Raw genomic sequence first — 18,791 nt, forward strand, 5'->3', positions numbered from 1 at the left:
ACTATAGACTATAGTCTAGATTCCACACAGTAGTATAGAGTCCAAACTAGAGGCTACAGTCCAAACAATAGTCTAGAGTGCAGACTATTGCCAAGAGGCCATGCAATATACTAGAGACCATACTATAGTCTAGAATCCAAGCTATAGGCTAGAGTCCAAACAATAGTCTAGAGTGGAGACTTTTGCCAAGAGTCCATACAATAGAATAGAGTCCAGACTATGGTCTAGAGTCCATACTATAGTCTAGAGTACAGACTATAGTCTAGGGTCCCGACTATAGTCTAGAGTCCAGACTATAGTCTAGAGTCCAGACTATAGTCTACAGTCCAGACTTTAGTCTAGATTCCAGATATAGTCTAGAGTTTAGACTATAGTCTACAGTCCAGGCTATAATCTAGAGTAAAGACTATAGTCTAAGATCAGACCATAGTCTAAAGTAAAGACTAGGTCCAGGCTATAGTCCAAACTATAGTCTGTAGTCCAAACTATAGTCTATAGTCCAAACTATAGTCTAGAGTCCAGACTGTAGTCTAGAGTCCATACTATAATTTTGAATCCAGACTATAGTTCTCGGTCCTGATTATATGTATTAGTTACAACCAACTAACAATAGTGTAAAGTCCTTAATATAGTTTATAGTCCAGGCTAGAATTTATAATTCAAGCAATAATTTAAAGTCCAGACAAATATCTATAGTCCAGTTTATAGACTAAATTTTGGACTTCGTCCAGACTATAGTCTGTTGTCTGGACTTTAATTTTTGGTTAATTTTTTGTTTATAAAACACTATAGTCTGCAGTGAATCGTTTGTAAGTCATTACTAAATTCCTCCTAGACTTCATTTTATTAATATGCACAATTAAATGTTAACAAATAATGAACACGCCTATCACTTTATGTCTATCCCAAAAGAGACATAAATTCTTACAAGTTCAGCTTTTAATACCATTTAAAAATATTAATAGTAATAATTTAAAATTAATTATACATATGAATTTAATTTGAACCATTTTCGGCTATAAATAATTAAACATCTTAAACTAAAAACCAAAATATAATTAAGATTTACAAAATATTTTAATTGATTACATTTTTACATTAAAAACTTAATTATATTTCAACCATTTATGTTTAAATACCTTAAAACTTCTTAAAAACTAGAATATTATTTCAAAACTAATATATTACTTAAACTAAACACGACATTTAACTAATAAATCAAACATATAATTAAATTTTGTTTTTGTTATTTTTTTTTTAATATTACTAAGCTTATAAATAAAATAAATTTATTTTCTATTTTAGTTTTTTGTTTTATAATTTATTACCAATTTCCTATTTTGTTTAAAAGCTTTTAAATTTCGTTTAATATCCCACATTTTAAGTATTAACAAGTTTAACTAATTAATTAGCGAACTAGTAAACATGGATATAAAATACTTCATTTTTTTCTTTTTATTTTCAAAATACATTATTTGGTGTGTGTTATAAATATTTTCGTATTTTATTATTATTTTTTTTATTAAATAAAAAAAAAAACAGCATAAAAAAGCCGCCGAATTGATAAACACAAACTACTTAACGGACTAAATGGATTTCATTAAATAATTTTAACACATTAAAAGTCAATTAAAACAGAAAAAAAATCTTATTATATTTTAAATGAAAAGAAGAAAGAAAAAAAAATCACACAAAAATTTTTTTTGATAAAATGTTTTAAAATCGCTAGAGACACTGGCGGTAAAAAGCTAATACAAGTACAGGTACTAAATTAAAAATACATTGATACAAAATTTAAGTGCTTAGTTTGTATGAATTTAAGTATTTTTTCTCTCTCTATCTTAAATAAGCGACAAAAAGTCACGGCATCTTTTGTCTTGTTTTTGTTTTCTTCCTCTTATAAAAAATAAGTAATCTGTAATTAAAAATCTACAAAGTTAAAAAAATAAATGATCAAACTTTATGTACTTTTAATTAGACTACTTAGACAACCTTATCAAAGATTTTAAACCAAAAAAAAAAAAAAAAAAATCATGTATAGCTGTGTCTAAATAAATATCGAGGAGATGTTGCAATGTTTATAAATGCCTATTTATAATAAAAAAATGCAATATACACTTGTTTGTGCCTACCACTAAAGTACCAGCAGTTAAAGATCTTAAGAAAAATTATGTTTTTTTAATTAGATCGACAGGTTGCAATAAAGTTTATCAAAGTGGTTATTACCGTGTACCCTTGAGTATATCCTAATCATCTTTATTAGTGAATACAAATAAAAATATCGTGATATTGCATTGCTTTAGAAATCTTAAATTAGATCACGCTTTAATATGTTAACGTCATAGTAATCTTGCTGCTTCATTTACCGCAAATAATATTAGTCTATCGTCCAAACTTTATTCTTTATATAGCCCAGACTTTGGTCAGTACAGTTTAGAGTTAATAGTCCGGGCAATGGTCTAAATCCATAATGTCCAAATCCTCGACTATAAAGTCGGGATAAGTCTATGTTTATAGGCAGTAGTCTAAATTCATAAAACAGACCAGATTAAAGCCTTTACTACAGACTATAGTCTGGACTGAAGACTGTCGATAGCATAGTCTATAGTCCAGAATAAAGTCTACAGTCTAACCTTTAGTCTATAGCCTAGATTAGTCTATAGTTCAGACTATGCTCTATAGTCCAGACTATAGGGTCTATAGTCCATATTCCAGACTGTAGTTTTCTGTCCAGGCTTTAGTATATAGCCCAAACTATGGTATATAATCCAAACTATAGTATATAGTATACTATTGCCTATAGTACAGATTATAGCCTATAGTCCAAACTATAGCCTATAGTACAGACTATAACCTATAGTCTATACTATAGCCTATATTCCACAATATAGCATATAGTCCTGACTTTAGCCTATAATCCAGTCTAGTCCATAGTCTAGACTAGATTATAGTCTAGACTAGTCAATAGTCTAGACTAGTCTATAGTCTAGACTAGTCTATAGTCTAGACTAGTCTATAGTCTAGACTAGTCTATCCAATGGGGCGTATATTCTCTCGAATTTAGTAACGATTTGTCGGAGCCTCTCTTGCAGGAGCCTCTCCCTTGGTGAAAGCTTTGAAGAATCAGCCTTTGCCATCTTAGACAGAAAGGCGGGAAACCTCCCTTCTTCTCCTTCGTTGTATCAATAATATCTCTTGGAGAAGCACTTGACTTCTCCTTCACGGCTACTTGCCAGAGGACCTGTGGACGGTCTTCTACTAAATGTTCTATTTGGTCAGTAAATGACCTTTATATTCTATTAGACTGACATGAAGGTCAGTAAGGATAACGTCTGGACTATAGGCTTTAGTCAGGACTATAGGCTATATTCTGAACTATAGGCTCTATTCTGGACTATAGTCTATAGACTAGACTTTGGATATATATAGTCCAGACTTTAGTTTAGACTATAGTCTATAGTCTGGACTAGTCTATAGTTCAGACTATAGTCTATAGTCTACACTATAGTCTATAGTCTAGACTATAGTCTATACTATAGTCCAGACTATAGTCTATAGTCCAGAATATGGTCTACAGACCATACTTTGGTCTATAGACCATACTATGGTCTATAGTCCAATCTATGGTCTATAGTCCAATCTATGGTCTATAGTCCAGACTATAGAATACAGTCCAGACTATAGTCTTTACTATAGAGTATTGTAGGGACTATAGACTATAGTCCGGACTACGGAATATTGTCTAGACTATAGACTATAGTTTGGACTATAGACCATGGTCTTGACTATAGACCATAGTCTGGACCATAGGCCATATGTAGTCTATAGTCTGGACTGTAGTCTATAGTCTGGACTGTAGTCTGTAGTCTGGACTGTAGCCTATAGTCTGGACTGTAGTCTATAGTCTGGACTGTAGTCTATAGTCTGAACTGTAGTCTATAGTCTGGACTGTAGTCTATAGTCTGGGCTGTAGTCTATAGTCCAGACTGTAGTCTATGGTCCAGACTGTAGTCTTTAGTCCAGACTGTAGTCTATAGTCCAGACTGAAGTCTATAGTCCAGACAATAGCCAATAGTCCAGACCAGTCTTTAGTCTAGACTGTAGTCTTTAGTCCAGGCTAAAGCCTATAGTCCAGACTATAGACTGTAGTCCATACTGTAGTCTATAGTCCAGGTTATAGTATATAGTCCAGACTTTTATATGTATTCCACAGTATAGTCAATAGTCCAGACTAGAGTCAGATTAAGTATATAGTCTTTAATAGTGCAGACTAAATTCTATAATCTAGAATATAATCTGAAGTGAAACACGCAAGCATGCACAGAATATTGACAAGAACAAAAAATTAAATGCCTAATCGACTCGGGAAATGATTCATAGCCGAAGATTTTTCGATGTTACAAACATCATCATAAAAGCGTGTTTGTAGTAAAATCATTGGACATATTTTGTATCAAACATCACTTGATGCCCATTTTATGTCATTCATAAAAACTAATATTTTTAAAAAATATGAAATAAGCTTCCTAAAGTTATATTGCCTTGTAAAATGTGCAAAAATTTTACTACCAACTGGGAATAGTCACACTTGTGCCATCTAATTTTCTAGTTTAGTTTTTTAACAAATTTTAGTCACGCTTTTTACCACAAAATCTCTCTGGTATTTCCATTAGGTAAAAAAAAATAAATAAATAAAAAAGTAAAGTTGTTGAAAGTTATCTTTCAGAGACCTCGATAAACGAAAATCTAATCTTTAAATATCTAGCTAAAGTTTTTGCTAATCTGTAGTTTTAGTTCATTTTTTTTTTTTTCAAATTTATTTTAGAGCTTGAAAATTCTTTGCAGGTTTAATAGCCACCAATTGGCAGGGTATGAATATAAAAACAATGACAGTATCGCCACAGTAATTTAGCTACTGTGTGGCCTAATGGTTGCGGCTACTGCCTAATTTGATTTTTTTTACATTCATGTTATTTTCTTTCATTTCATAAAATCACAATTCGTTACGTGTGTCCTGTGCTGAAATGCTTGTCATCTTTAAAAAAATATATATATTTTTTCTATAAGTAATTTTTAGATTTTAAAGTTTTCGCTTAATACGATTTGCCAAACTTAAGATAAAAACACTTAAAACCACAAAAATAAAAATACAATTTTTGTCATGTTGCTTTTGGTGTCTTTTTTACCTAATTTTTTGTTTTTGTTCATCTAAGGTAGCTGGATTTGTAATTATTTGGAATCTCATTAAATTTTTAAACACGTCTCACACGTAAACACTTGGTTTTACAAAATACAATAAAATAGTAAATGAAAAGAAACAAAAGAAAAATCTTAAAACCTAAAAAAAAAACTAAAAACTAATCTTATAGTTTTATGTACTATTTTTAATTTCAGACAAGACATTAAAACTCATATATAGATGTAGCACTGCTGTCTCATACGAACTGGTGGAAAATCTTGTGTCATTTTTATTTGTTGCACCAAAAAAAAAAGAATTCATAAAAATCTCTAGAGAGATTTTTTTGTGAAATTTTTCGTTTTTACTTTTATCATTGCATTTTGTTTTGCAGTTTAAGTGTCTGTCATCATTTTAATTTTATAGCGTTTCACATAGTATTGACCATACAATCAAACGTTTTATTAGACATTCATTCATCCATCCATCTATCCATTTGTTGTTACTACTTTTCGTTCACCCTCTCGTGGCATTATTTAATAGTTTATAACCTAAATCGATTTTTATTGTAATTGTTGTAAAATTAAATAGTCCTCATGATATGGATCGAATCAGTTATTTCGCTAAATGTATCCTTATGATTTCATTGATTCCTTATGTTTGAGATCTTATATAAAACTAGCTTCCAAACAATCGTAAGGTAGTTAGATCGTTAGTTGGTCAGTTAGTTTGTTTGTTAGTTAGTTTGATAATTAGTTACTTACTTAGTTAGTTAGTTAGATAGATAGATAGATAGATAGATAGATAGATAGATAGATAGATAGATAGATAGATAGATAGATAGATAGATAGATAGATAGATAGATAGATAGATAGATAGATGGATAGATAGATAGATAGATAAATAGATAGATAGATAGATAGATAGATAGATAGATAGATAGATAGATAGATAGATAGATAGATAGATAGATAGATAGATAGATAGATAGATAGATAGATAGATAGATAGATAGATAGATAGATAGATAGATAGATAAATAGATAGATAGATAGATAGATAGATAGATAGATAGATAGATAGATAGATAGATAGATAGATAGATAGATAGATAGATAGATAGATATTTAGCTATCTAGTTAGTTAGTTAAATAGTTAGTTAGTTAGTTCTTAACCCTGCAGTGCCTTACTGACACACCGAAAGCCACTATCGCACCCCTAACAAATGTACAAATCAGTAAACATCCAATTATTGGCTGATCCGTATCCGAGTTTTATACAGTTTTTTGGTATCACTGATATCGCCAAGAATTAAGGATTAAACACACACCCAAAATTGTTCTTGATTCACTAATATCGTGTATGTTAAGTAAGAACAGTGGGGATGTTATATTGGGGTTGTGCTAATGTTGGTAACGCACAATAATATTGGTCCTATACCCACCTTAAAGTATACAAATCGGCTTAGAATCATTTTCTGAGTCGATTTTTCTATGTCCGTCCGTCTGTCCGTCCATGTAAACCTTGTAATCAAACTACAGGCCGCAATTTTGAAGATAATTGAATGAAATTTGGTACATGATCTTCTACTATCCCAGGGACGAACTCTATTGAAAATGGTTAAGATCGGTTAATTACTTCACTAAGCTCCCATACAACTGTACCCCCAAAAGGGCTTGTGAACATTATAATCAAACTACAGGTCGCAATTTTGGAGATAATTCAATGAAATTTGGCACATGATCTTTTATGGTACTGTAGACGAACCCTATTTAAAATGGTTAACATCGGTCCATTAATACACCTAGGCCCCATAGAACTGAATCCGCCAAATAGGGCTTTTAAGTTCATAATTATGTTTAATATACTCGTATCTCGACAAAAAGCTGCAAAAACTAGTTCTATACTAGTCTTAATGACCCTGATGAACTTTATAATTATAGGGCCTCATTTGACCCTAACCCCTCTAAAAATCCCCCATCAAAATTTTACTTAAATATCCACAGTTTTATTAAACAGTAAATGGTACAATTCAACTTAAATGCTTTATTATGAAAGCTAAATCACATTTTATTCGTATACAGGTATAGGGTACTATATGGTCGGCCTCGCCCGACTATAACTTCTTACTTGTTTTAAGATACATAAGTTTACATTGGTAAAAAGACACATAGAAGAAGGATACCCCTTGTAAATTTAACATTCACTCAATTGTCCGGCACTTCCAAGAGTTGGGTACTCAAACATATCGAAAAAAGGCATCAAAACTAAATGTTGAGAACGCATTTTTTAGCATTAAATTGTGTGTAGTTTTATTCTGAAATCTGAATTTTAATTTCGTTGTTTGTTTTCTTCTTTTTCATATAAAGTCACAGACGCAGTAACAATTATTGTAAATGACTGTATAAAAATGACAAAATTTTACAGTTTTAATTAGTAGATTTAATTAAATATCAAGAAGTTTCTTTTTGCTTGTTTTTTTCATAGTTAATAAAAAAATCAGTTACAAAAAGCGTTTATAAATGGCTTCTTCATTTCATGCTGGCACAGCTGTCAATTAAAATGTTCAAATGTCCACAAAAACACAGAGTGTTTGTCTCTTAAGTCTTTTGTTTTTTAATATAATTTTGTTGTCATCTTTTTTTTGGTTTGTGTAAAAAATGCAAAAAATTTATTGTGGGAAAGTTAAATAGTTTTTAGTTTGTTTTTAGTTGTTAAATACATAAACTAATGGATTTCATATTCTATTTAACTTGCATTATATTTCCTGTCAAAAATTTAATGATAATGTACAAAAAAAAACTAAATACGCTTTTTAATTTAAAAACGTTTTAATGCAACACTTGGTATTTTTTATTAAATTTTGTAAAATCAATAAAGTTAAGTAACAAGCTTAAGCAGTTTATTATTGATAATATGCTGTGGGAAAATGTTTTATAAATTGAGTTTATTTTATACTTAAATTGATTAAAACTTTTCAATAAATACTAAGTATTGTTAAAGTTTTCAAAAAATCCATAACTCCTTTACATAGTTGAAGTATAAAATATTACTGTTATTAAAGTCAATATGTTTATTGGTGAACTGTCCTCACTTTGTTGTTGTTGTTTCAATCTTAGGGACTAGAAGTACTACCAGTCAGGCTGAGGAAGTAATGATTATACAAAGTAATTGATTACATAGTCAATTACAATTACTTGTAATTTGTATTTGTTAATAAATAATTACAATTACTTAAAATTTTAATTAAAATGACAATTACTTGTAAAGTGTAATTGGCCAATTACTTGTAATTGACGCAACTTTAATTACACACTACAGGTAATTGTATGATAAAGTATGATTGTCTATGTTGTCGAGGAAGACTTTAGACATTTTCCCTCATGTGCAAAACTCGACACGCTCACGTAAAGCACAGCAGAAACTTTTTTATGGATGTCACCTTGATCCGCATAAGGTACAAGTTACTGACTACTTTTTTGCGAAAAGTCAAAGGTACGACCGCTGCAATTGTTTCCGTCAAATGATGAATAGGTGTATAAGACATTTAAGGTGGCTACAAAAATTCACTAGACTTTCTTTAGAACAGCATTCGAAAAGTTGACGAATTCAGACTAAAATAGGTATGTAAATCACATCTCTGTATCAGATTCCTTTTTGATGAGAGTTTGTGTCTCTCTCATAATACTGGAGAATGAAACTGTCCAATAACTTTTTGATCTCTAGAAATAGAAAAACATACCCCTTAAGGTGTGCTAAAACATAGAGTACAATAGATTAGTATAGTTTTGCTTATGTAATTAAGAATAGAAACAGTTGTTCGGGTGTTGAAAGCTGCATCAAATGATTTTCATTTAATTGATAAAGAAGTTATCACAAGACCGATCCTAGTTTTTGTTTCTATCTCCTATATTATGGTTAGTAAATAAGTGAAATTATTTTTTATCTAAATGCAATACTGTTAACGGTAGAAGCGCTATTTTCATTATATATATTTTGTTTATGATATAGACTATCCACTCTCAAGTACCAATCACACATCTGTATACTGGTGATGTGAACGAAGCCACGAATCATATTCTTCCATGGTTACAAACACAATCTGCGAATAAAAACTAAAAAATCGTCTTACAGAATATATTTTAGTTCTAACTTTCAAAGAACATGACTTGGATTATATTTTTCATTAATAGAAATTCCTTGGGTCTTAAATCTTTCACCTTTACATTCATTGGATGATTACGATTTAGGGCAGTTAAGTTTTGTGCCTAAAAATGGATAAAAATTCATTTACTAACTAGATAATTGGATGCATATCAGATCATATAGGCTACAGTTATTTAAAAGTTGTATAGATATAGAGGAGGAACGTGTAGAACACGTTTTATGTGCATGTTTCGCTTTACTAAAGTTCAGACTTATGATATTAAAGTACAAGCCTCTGGGTTACAAATTGAAAATACCATTGGACTAGTCTTGAGGATTCCCCAAGCTTCTAATGTTAGGTTAAGTTGATAGCAGGATATATACTACATAAAATCCGAAGAAATACACCTAGACCGCTCTCGGGCCTGTTGTGCGTTCCTTCTCATGAAAATAAAGTACACTAAAGTAATTACTGTTCAGTGTTCAGAAACTCAGTTTACTAAAAGTAATTCCTAAGAATTTTCCAATCAGTGTTAGTCAGGAATGTCATTTCCGGAATAACATAACTTCCAAAATATTTGGCAAATAAAGTGCTCCGGAGTTTCACTGTCCTCTCCACATGCTCTTTATTCGTCCGAAATAACATCACTTCCAAGATACTTAGATTTAACTTTGACGAATGCCTGGTGGTGGCAAAGAAAGTTCTCCGGAGTTTCACTGTGCACATGCTCTACATTCGTCTGAAACACGTACGTCCAATTTTGTACAGATGTGTTTGTAATCCTGTGTCCGCTCAGAATACGTACCACTCAGAATACGTACCATCATACTAACTTCAGACTTGGTAATTTTGATGAGATTTTTCGTCTTGATCTCATCAGGGTCACCCAAGAAAGATCCTTCGTGGTTCTACCACTGTTTCATTATTCCAAAAAGCCTTATGGGATTCTCTCACATATCTTTTTAGTTCAGCTTTTGTTGCGTCCAATGGTTTTGCTTTTGTCAGTTTAACTGCCTCAAGCTCCCTTCCCTTTAAAGCTATTACATTGTCTAATAATCTATTGTCTAGTAATAATCCATTTACGTGTTCCAAAAGTAGTCAACAAGTTTTGGGTTTAAGTAGGTGATTGGCCTGCCAGCTTACAGACTTCATCCAGCCGCTTCTTAACATGTGTATATAACGAACCGCTTGATACAAGTCACACATCCGCTTTGTCTTCGTTTTTTTCAGATGCCGCAGGTATTTTATTTCTCCGATTTCCAACTTGTTTTAACAAACAGATCGAACGTCTACAATTCGCTGAAGGGCCCCAATAGAGGATATAGCAATCACCCAGTGGTGATTGCTAAGATCAAAGTCGAATAAGAAACTTGTGTTTTCTAACAAAATATTTTACATACTTAAACAAAGTCAAATTTAAACCAGAAGGAAAGTAAAGTTGGGCATAGCCGAACATGTGTTACCCTATAGCAATCAGTGTGTAAAATTGACAATACAAAACAGATTTTTTACAAAAGGGCTCAAATGGAGGTATGGGTATATATGGGCCTGTCCTTATAGTTGTTGTCTAAAGGGGAGTTTGTACGGGGGATAAGATCAAATGAGGGATGATCTTTAAACAATTCGGCAGTATCGTTAAAACTTCTATAAACTAAGTTTGCGATTTTTGTGGACATAATAGAACATTTAACATAATTATGACCCCAAAATTTCTATTCTGTGATACGGTTGTATGGCGGCTTGGCAAAATAATGCAACGGTTTTAAGTATTTCCAATAACGTTCTTGGGCCAAAAGAAGAGTATATCTCAACTTTTGTCAAATAATCTCAAAAAATGTCACCTGCAGCGCGCACACAAGCTTTACATGCACACGCAGACGGACAGACATAGCTCAATCTACTCAGAAGTTGATTCTAAGATTATTGGTATACTTTAAGGTGGGTATAAGACCAATATATTTTGGTGTTACAAACATCAGCACAATGTTATAAAAATCTCCTCGTCACTTATCTTGATCAAAGCAAAAAATATTTAAATATAAATAAAAAACCTTAATAATACTTATACACTAAATATATATTTAAGCTGTTTGAATATTCATAATTCATAAAATAAAGCAGAAAAAAATCTAAAACTGATACCAGTATTTTATGGTAGTTAAGTGTTCAATATAGTTTTTTTCCCCCATTTTTTTTTTTTTTTTTGCAAACTAAAAACACAATAATGGACACTTAAACTATTTTCTATATAAATTGTAGTGTATTTAGCGAAAAATTTATGGAATAAAAAATTTAAAAAATGATTGAGATAATTTTCGTTGTCGGTTCATTTTACCAACATTGTTAAAATGTCTTAGAGTTTAGAATTCATTTGGCGGGTGCAAATTTTTAACCAAAAATAGCAATTGCGGGTGTGTATTATAAAAATGCTAAAAACGTGACTAAACTGTGTTTTGTTTTAAGTAGAAGTAGAAATAATAAATGAAACAATAAAAAAAGAATGGACCTAAAACCCCACAATTTACCTAACAGTTGTATTCACATCTTTCATAAATAAAATATTTTCCTTAAGAAAAATATAAAAAAAAAGAAAATAAAATAAAAATAAACGTATTTATTCCAACCACATAAACTACATACGTTTTGTAAGTTAATAAATTTATTTAACAAAACATTTTTTTATTGCATTTTCTTGAAGCTCATACAAAAACATTCTTTTAAATTTTCTATAAGTATTTTTAATAACTCTTAAAATATTACAAATATGTTTTTCTTAGCCAAGTTGTGCTAATTGTTGTTTCTCATATTAAGCCATTACACTTTACCAGCACTGCTTGCTAAATACTCACACACTCACTTACTTACTGATTCGCATTAGTAAAAGAGCTAGTAGCTATGTTGCTGACGTTTTAGTCGGAGTTTTATGTTTGATAAAAAATTAATTTCGTTTGAATTTTTACCATGCCTTAAAAAGCTCGTTTTCAAATAGTATAAATTTATAATTCTTATTATGTCGGTCGGTTTTATTTTTGTTTTATTAATAGCGGTTTAGCTTTGCTTTTCCACTCGACTGTATTTGGTCAGTAAGCATCAGTGTGTGGCATAGTTAATTGTTCTACAATAAAATGTTAGAGGAGCAACTAAAACAAAAAAACTATTTACTACTTTAAAACCAAATTTGTGATACAAGTAATCATATTAAAAACTTTTAATAAATGACAATTATTTATACGACCAGATATTTGGGGAAAAATTTATAATGACAACAATTTTAATTATAAAAGTCAAACAAGTAGGAGTGCTGTTTGTTGCGTCAAATGAATTTTATTAGTTATTACACACACAGTGGCTTGTTGTCTTTAAAATTAAACAAGAGAATTATAAACACGTTTACTTACATATAAAATTTGTATATATCTATAATTTTAAAAGAACTTCAGAAATGTCTGGAAGGAAATGTTGTTTTGAATTAAAAAGTATATTATTCATTTATGTGTGCCTTGGTAGGGTTATCAGTAGTGTACTCTTTCAAGGGTCATTTGTTCAATTCCTTGAACCAACTCTGGTCTTTTTTAACACAAGTATATGATAATTTTGATAATTAGTAAATTAAGTTAGTAAATTAGGTTAGCTAAGTAATTTAAATTAGGTTAGCTAAAATAAGAATCTTTTCCACTTCTTCTCCATTTTGTCGTATAAAGCTCTGAGAGATTTTCTGAGATTCTGCGCCAACTTTATTGATGAAGACCTTTCGTGCTGGATAATTTTCTTTTATGCACACAATCATCTTCGCAAAAGCTATATAGTTTGGTTAGTTACATCATTATCAATGATTCAGAGCCATAGTATTCTTTTGCAAACTAATACAATTGCGTAATAACCAAGTTTGTAATCTGTACATTAGAACAGATGAAACAAATATCTAAAAAATAACATCTACATATTTACGAACAGATCTCACTTTTGAATAGTTCACATGATAACCAGCCGTCTTGTCTAATGCCCCATTTTGTTACTTAACAATTTCTGACATTATTGGTTAACGTGGTAGTTCACTGTGCGCGAACAGTCAAGTATAGTTGAAGAGACTACGTTTTGACCGGACCACTCCACTCGTTAGATGAAGAATTTTATAGTCCTAGATCCAGTTTATATATAGCAGTGAGAAATCTTATCATTATGCTTAGATCCAGATATCTTACCAAGTTTAGATATGAAGTAACTGCCATGAAAACTATATCTTTTTACGGATAGAGCAGGGTATTCGCAGAGAAGATGGAAGACCGTTTCTTCCTTTTCCGGTCTGTGCAACTGCGGCAGTGTTCATTAGCATGTCAAAATGTTTTTCATTTCCAACTTCCGGTGATGACCATAATATGTAGATATATAGGAAGATATGCAATATAGTGTTCATAGCTTCTGAAGAACTAGTTATAAGAGAACATGTTATCCCAAAGCATGCCGATCTCTGAACTTTGTATAGCTGGTCACAACATATTTCTTCTTAGTTGAAGTCTACAATACAAGAGATTCACAAGTAAGAATAGGACGTATCAAAACTGTGTACATCCATTTAACTATGTTGGGACTAAGTCCCCATTTCATTTCAAACATTTTACGATACACTGAAAAAAATCCATGCTTAATATATACGAAAAATGTCGTACATTGTACGAATCGTTCGTTGTTTCGCACCACGAAATTCTTTCGTAATATATACGAAATTGTACGAAATATTTTAGTATAATGCAAAATATTCTTGAAAAAATTAATTTACATAAATTGCAAAAAGGGAGTTTTGAAAAAATATGGTAAAATTTACGAAATATTAACTTATTCAAACATTTTTGTTCATTTTAAAATAAGTTTTCTCCACACGAATTTTCAATTTTTTTATGAAAATGATTCGTGAATAATATTATACTTTTTCTTAAATTTTATAAAAATGTTGTAGTTTTATTTAATCATAATATAATTAATATCATTATGTTTAATTTCGCTAAAATTTAAGAAAAAAATATAACGAAAGGTTTTCGTACTTTCGTAAAAATAGAAAAGGGTTTTATTAAATAATATTTCGTATTATACACGAAATTTTTGTAAATATTACGAAAATAGAAGTTACGAATTTTTTCGTAAAGTTGAGCATGTATTAATATCAGTATAGGTATAATAGGCAACCGTTGCCTCCTTGACTCTGTGTTGAGTTTCCATGATAGCTTAGAGTCTAGTTGGTGTTAGCCAGTTCAATTAGAATCGAGTTAAGGACGATAAGCTAAAGTAATGGAGAGATTACGCCTCCCGGTGGAAAGCGTATATATCCGTATATATATGAAACCAATAAGAATTTCTAACATTTATCCTAGGCAGTTTAAAAAGTATGTTTGTTCATCTGTTTTTCATAGGATCTTTTCCTAGGCCTTACTATTATAGACAGACAGACGGACGGACGGACGGACGGACTGACGGACGGACGGACGGACGTACAGCGCATAGTTAAACCGACACAGAAAGTAATTCTAAGCCGATTCGTATACTTTAAGATGAGTGTAAGACCAATATTTGTGGTTGTTGGTGTAGGGTATAACAACAATAACATGCAGCATCAATCAATAACATTTATTTTGTTTGGTTGTTTATTTTCATTTTCATTTTCATATAAAACAGAATTAAGGACAGAAATTAAATTTTGTTTACTTTGTTTTTCAGTTCTACATATTTCCTCATAAATAATTTATTAACACTGACAATAGTTCTACAATGTAATCTGATGAAATCTTTCAAAATTATTAAAAAAGCTACTAAATTAAAGAAATATCTACTGATATTTGTCAACATATTGACAAATCAATAACATATACTAAATATTGCGTTATAAATATTTCATCCTACGTCAAATGTATTTTCAATCATTTGATTTGTCGGTATTTTCAGTTAAAATTTAAAATGATTTAGAATACAAGTAACTGAAAGACAGGTATTGCATACAAAACTAATACTAACTACACGTCATCTGAGCAAATATTAATAAATAAATAAATTATTTATTTTTTTGTAATGTCTTACATACTTATCAATAATTAAATGCAATTAAAATTGTAACCATTTTTTTCACCATTTTACTACTCCCCACATTATACACGCACTATGCACATAAATTTATACATTAATTCAAACTCGAGTTTTATTTGTATAGAAAATTATTTATGCATATTTGCAACCTAGTTGCCAAATGTAAGTGAAGTGAGTAAGGTTGTGTTGGGAAAAAAATATTTAAGTTGAACAAAAAAAGTTTCCTTTGGCTGGTTAACCATAAGTGTCAATCATGTTTAACATTTTTAAATTTTATTTGAAAGCAATTAACGATATTGTATAGTTGTCTATGGAAAATATTTCTTTTTTTTCTTTAGTTTTAAAGTATATTTAAATTTTATTAAATATTTACTCTAATAAAAATTTTAAAAAAAGTTTTAACAGGAAATTAAAAATAGTTTAAATTTCAATTAAATCACATAGAAATATTTTAGTTTTTTTTTCAAATATTAAAACAAAACTAGTCCATCAAGGTGTTGCTCTAAGTTTTATGTTGCAAATTATGAAAAAAAAATTCCACAGAATTATATGCAAATAATATTTAATTATTGTATTTAGTTTTTATAATAAAAAATCCAATTACAAAAAACTTGTCAGGGTGGCACGTGATGATTATGCCAAAGTTTACTCTTGTGTTTAGTTAAGTTTGCCTTGTAAGCAAAATGATCGAGCATGGATTAAAATATTTTTATTTATCTTTATTTTTTTTTTCTTTTTGTTTTACAGGTAAACAGTGATTTACTTCATCAAATCTGATATAATCGAATAAAATGCTTTAATAGCGTTATTGTCGCCAAGCTTAAGTACCATTACAAACAGGTAAGTTTTTTTTTTTTAATTTTTGCTTCTATAAGGTAATGAACGACTTCACAAATATGCTTTATGTTTCGATATAGATCGAAAAAACTGAGTAATATATACTGCACAAAACAAAAGACTTAAAAAATAAGAGGGTTGAAAGTAATTAGGAATAGAGTGGCCTCCAGTAGGTTAGTGGTTGGTGTTCTAGTCTGGTAGATAGTAGGTGGTGGATCGATTCCCATCTGAGGCACAACAGTCCCAACAGAGGCCTAGTTTCTTTATCCAACAAAAACTTACATTATCATGTTAGGGGTTAAATACTAAAATTTACTTACATAAAAACATTTTAAGTCATTATTTTCATACAGTGATATCACTGGAGCCAAGTACTTATCACAATCTTTTACATGTAATTAGTGAAATCGTTGTGATAAAAACGAATGCATCTTCAATATCTTCACGAAAAAGTTGACTAGTGAATTGGAAAGTATTTATATCACACATTTTTAATAAGACATTACTAAACAACTTTTGTGTAATCAGAACGATATGTAGTAGTCATTGGAGGCAAATACTAACCACAGTCATAGAAACAAACAAAGTATATAGTTTCAATATCTTCACGAAGCAGTTGACTAATAAACTAGAAATTATTTAGTAAGACGTTACTAGATTACTCTTTTTGTAATCAGGACAATATGCAGTAGTCGTTGAAAAGTATATTAATAGGTAAGAGGTAACATGTGTTTTTCTATCTTCTATTGTATTTATTGTTAAGCCTTTTGGAGATCTTGTATCTCTAAAAATCTAAAATTTTGATGTGATATCTTGATCTGTTCAAAGCGGGCATATTATCGTCTACATAACATATTTAAGTCAAAATAGTTGTATTCTATAATACTACGATTTCACTTCCTAATAACTTCCTAGAAAAGAACATAAAAATTACTTCCTGAGAATGATTTCACTGTATTGAATTTGAAATCCAAAAAAAGAACATCCCTCCTATGACAAGCCCGTGGTAAAATCATCAGTTCTTCAGGTCTTATTCAGTACGTCCATGGAGTAATTTTACTTCATTTTCGCTTTTTTGGATGTTATTTTTTTGCTGGGATATTATCATACAATAGCATCTTTAATTTAAGACGAAAGTCATTAGACACCAATTGTTAAAAGTAGGATTGACAACACTCTATTGCATAATAAATTATGTAATATTAGATGGAGTCTGCATCGATGACAAATCTCAGAAGGTTTTTAAGTCTAGACAGATAATACCTTCACTTTACTTCATCATTGAAACAGCGATCATTTTAAAAGGATAATGAAGTCGACTAGCATATGTACCTAGAATCCAAAGTCCTGTAATTTCCACGGAAACAATTAAGTATATTTCCGGTTTATTATGGTTTACAAGTTGTATAGTGCCTTTCCTATTGGAAGTAGATCTCATTTCGACTATCCATATTTGACAGATAATAAGTACATTATCTGATCTACAGGGATGTTGTATAGTGCCTTTCTTATTGAAAGAAGACCTCATTACGACAATCCATACTTGACAGATTATAAGTACATTATCTGATCTACAATGATGTAGTGATGTAAGAACTTAATGAGAGATTGAGCGAAACTGCTAATATTACCATGACCAACTGTATTGTAAAAAGTTTAGCTTGAAAAACACTCAATTTATTCATATTCGCATTCATATTGAAAGTGAATATTATTACTACTATCCATATTTGACAAATCATTCCTACATTGTCAGCTCTACAGGAAATTATTGATGTTAGAACTTAATGATATTGCCATGACTAGCTGAATTGCGAAATATTCTTTCTATTTGTAAATCCCTTCCCTTCAATTCACTTCATTTTACCGAAGGTGTTAGGCCATTTGTAACAGTCCAGCTTTACCTTCTTCCTTCTGTGTTTGTTTATGTATTTTTCACTATAAGTAGGAGTCCTGGAAACGACCAGTATACAGATTTAACATTGAACTTAAGGGTACTTTATGTGGAAGTTTTATGTTTGCAGTCTTTGTCTGTTTTGTGAACAGCAACGGTTTTGTTTTACTTGGATTCACGTCCCTCATCATTGGACATGATAACACTTATTACATCGGGAAACATCGCTGATATTAGAATATTTACAGCGTCAGCTTAAGTGACCATTTTTATTTCAACGACTTTTTTTATTTCAACGAGAATTGATTTAGCAATGACAAACTAAAGTAGAGAAATATCTAATCGAAACAATGGTCTGTATCTAATGACCCTTTTTGCAGCCATCCTTTATCAAATCCTTTTCTATCAAAAGCTACTATAATTTCCATTTTCACCAACAACAGGTTTTTAATTTATACATCAATCAAATATTCCCTTTCATAATAAATTGCATTTCAATTATATATTTGTTACAAATAATATCACACATTTAAACGGTTAATTAATTTATAGCACCACACACAGAAATGTAGGGTCATGCACCAAATATTTTTTTTAACAACAAATAAAAAAAATACATTTGCAGCGTGTCAAAAAGTGGTCAATTGTTTATAATTATTATAAT

General features: G+C 30.4%; 1 long non-coding RNA gene across 1 annotated transcript in view; it reads left to right on the plus strand.

The window, feature by feature from the left end:
* LOC124419417 overlaps positions 1–18,791 on the plus strand; it is a 131,288-nt gene that overhangs the window by 47,168 nt on the left and 65,329 nt on the right. Inside the window, exon 2 of the long non-coding RNA XR_006940572.1 lies at positions 16,144–16,236. This is a non-coding gene — a long non-coding RNA (uncharacterized LOC124419417). The remainder of the gene's footprint in view (positions 1–16,143; positions 16,237–18,791) is intronic.

The sequence above is a fragment of the Lucilia cuprina genome, chromosome 4 (genome assembly GCF_022045245.1).
Source record: "Lucilia cuprina isolate Lc7/37 chromosome 4, ASM2204524v1, whole genome shotgun sequence".
In the NCBI taxonomy this organism is placed as follows: Eukaryota; Metazoa; Arthropoda; class Insecta; order Diptera; family Calliphoridae; genus Lucilia; species Lucilia cuprina.